Consider the following 3,250-nt stretch of genomic DNA (forward strand, 5'->3'; position numbering starts at 1 on the left):
GTATGGAAATCAGTAGACGTAAAGTACATGTATAGACAAAAAATTATGGTCTTCAGTACAGAGACTGGTTTGATGCAGCTCTCCATGCTACTCTATACTGTGCAGGCTTCTTCATCTCCAAGGAACTACTCTACCCTACATCCTTCTGAATCTGCTTAGTGTATTCATCTCTTGGTCTCCCACTATGATTTTTACCCTGCACACTGCCCTCCAACGCTAACTTGGAGATCCCTTGATGCCTCAGCACATGTCCCACCAACTGATACCTTCTTCTAGACAAGTTGTGCCACAAATTCCTCTTCTCCCCAGTTCTATTCAGTACCTTCTCAGTAGTCACGTAAACTACCCATCTAATCTTTAGCATTCTTCTGTAGCACCACATTGAGAAATCTTCTATTCTATTCTCATCTAATCTATTTATCATCCATGTTTCATATCCATAGATGGCTACACTCCATACAAATGCTTTTAGAAAAGACTTCCTGACACTTAAATCTTTACTCAATGTTAAGAAATTTCTCTTCTTCAGAAACACTTTTCTTACCATTGCCAGTCTACATTTTCTATCCTCTCTACTTTGACCATCATCAGTTATTTTGCTCCCCAAATAGCAAAACTCATTTACTACTTTAAGTGTCTCATTTCCTAATCTAATTCCCTCAGCATCACCTGATTTATTTCAACTACATTCCATTATCCTTGTTTTGCTTTTGTTGATGTTCATCTTATATCCTCCCTTCAAGGCACTGTCCATTCCAGTGAAGTGCTCTTCCAGGTCCTTTGCTGTTTTTTATTTCTTCTCCATGGATTTTAATTCCTAGTCCAAATTTTCCTTTTGATTCCTTTACTGCTTGCTCCACCATGTCCCACACCCTTCCCAACCCCTGCTTCCCTTTCATGCCCTCACCTTTTATAACTGCCATCTAGTTACTGCACAAAATGAAAATAGCCTTTTGCTCCTGCATTTGACCCTGCCACCTTCAGTATTTGAAAGAGAGTTTTCCAGTCAACATTTTCAAAAGCTTTCTCTAAGTCTACAAATGCTGGAAATGTAGGTTTGCCTTTCCTTACTCTGTCTTCTAAGATAAGTCGTAGGGTCAGTATTGCCTCACGTGTTCCAACATTTCTTCAGAATCCAAACTCATCTTCCCCAAGGTCAGCTTTTACCAGTTTTTCCATTTGTCTGTCAGGCATGACTTATTAAACTGCTGGTTCAGTAATTTTCACACCTTGTTTCAACATAGGTCTTTCAGTGCTCCGTCAAACTCTTCATGCAGTATCTTACGAGGTGCTATCCAAAATTTTTAGAACTGGTGCTGCCATCTGTTGAAAACTTTACCTTTGGACTAATGGTCACCGTCACCCTCAAAGTAGTTCCCATCCACACGTACACACTGGTCCCAGCGATTTTGCCACTGTTCAAACGTTCTGTGGAAGTCCTTTCCTTTGAGAATGTTTATCACCACCAGCGATGCTTCTTGAATCCTCTCTACAGTGTCAAATTGGTGGCCTTTTAACTTGAGTTCCAGTTTTAGGAATAGCGTGAAGTCGCAAGGTGTCAAATCTTGCGAGTACAGTGGGTGAGGTACAACCACCATGTTGTTTTTTGCCAAAAAGGTCCTGGTGAGCAAGGACATGTGACAGAGCACATTGCTGTGATGCAGCAGCCAGTTCTCTTGACAGCAAAGTTTGGGTCATCGGCGCCGCACGTTTTCATGGTGCCATCACAAAATGTCACAGTAGTACGCAGTATTCACTGTTTGGTTGGGTGGGATGAATTCTTTGTGCACAATTCCATTGGTATCAAAGAAATTGATGATCATGCTCTTCACTTTGCTTTTCACCTGTCTTGCTTTTTTGGGTCTTAGGGAGCCCGGGATCTCCCACTGGGACGATTGTTGTTTTGTCTCTGGGTCATAAATGTAAATCCAGCTCTTGTCACCAGTGATAACCCATGACAAGAAGGTTGGATGATCAGATGCGGTCTGACGAAGGTCGGTGCACACTTCGACATGCTGTGCCTTCTGATTGGCAGTCAAGATCCTTGGCACAAATTTTGCAGCAACATGATGCATGCCCAATTCATCAGTCAACATTCATTGACATGTCCAATAACCAATACCTACTTCATCTGCAAGGTTTTGAATGGTTAGACGTCGATCTGCACAAACCAATTGTTGAAATTTGGCAACAATGTCTGGTGTTGTGTGGTTAATGGGCCTTCCAGTGTGAGGATCATCTTCGACATCTGTACAGCTAGCCGTGAACCGAGCATGACACTCAAACACACACGTATGTATGGCTCATGCTCTGTCCCCCAGAGAGTTGTTGAATCATTGCAAGGGTCTCCTTAGCACTTATCTCGAGATTTGCACAGAATTTGATACACATGCACTTTTCTGTTTGTGGATCCATCATAAAATCGCCACACACCAAACACAGAGTATTACGGAAATCACTGTGGACACACAACACATCCTCCCAGCTGAATGCCACTCAGCACACTGACTCATCAGATATGCAGCTCTTGTCACCTAGCAGTGCAAAGATCTACTACTCCTACTTTCCAGATGGCAGCACCAGCCCCTAAAATTTTGGATTTTACCTCATATCTCCCATTTCATCTTCATATACATCCTCTTCCATTTCCATCTGAGATCTTGATACTCATACAAGTGGTTCTCTTTTCTCCAAAGGTCTCTTTAATTTTCATGGAGGCAATATCTATCTTACCCCTAATGATATATGCCTGTAGATCTTTACATTTGTCCTCTAGTCATCCCTACTTAGCCATTTAGCACTTCCTGTCAATCTCATTTTTTAGACATCTGTAATCCTTTTTGCCTGCTTCATTTACTGCACTTTTATATTTTCTCCTTTCACAACTACATTCAATATCTCTTTTGTTACCCAAGGATTTCTACTAGCCATTGTCGTTTTACCTACTTGATCCTCTGCTGCCTTCACTATTTCATCTCTCAAACCTACCCATTCTTTTCTCTACTGTATTTCTTTCCCCTGTTCTTGTCAATTGTTCCCTAATGCTCTCTCTGAAACTCTCTACAACCCCTGGTTCTTTCAGTTTACCCAGGTCCCATCTCCTTAAGGGGAGCCAGAGGTGCCTATGCTGCCCATGTTAAAATCACTAAGTTTGAGGAACATTTATGAATAAACTACCAAATAGAAAAATTTGAATTTTTTTTTACATATAGAGTGGTTTAGTATTGCAGGGATTTGGAGTATCTTTTCT

The sequence above is a fragment of the Schistocerca americana genome, chromosome X (assembly GCF_021461395.2).
Source record: "Schistocerca americana isolate TAMUIC-IGC-003095 chromosome X, iqSchAmer2.1, whole genome shotgun sequence".
Classification (NCBI taxonomy): Eukaryota; Metazoa; Arthropoda; class Insecta; order Orthoptera; family Acrididae; genus Schistocerca; species Schistocerca americana.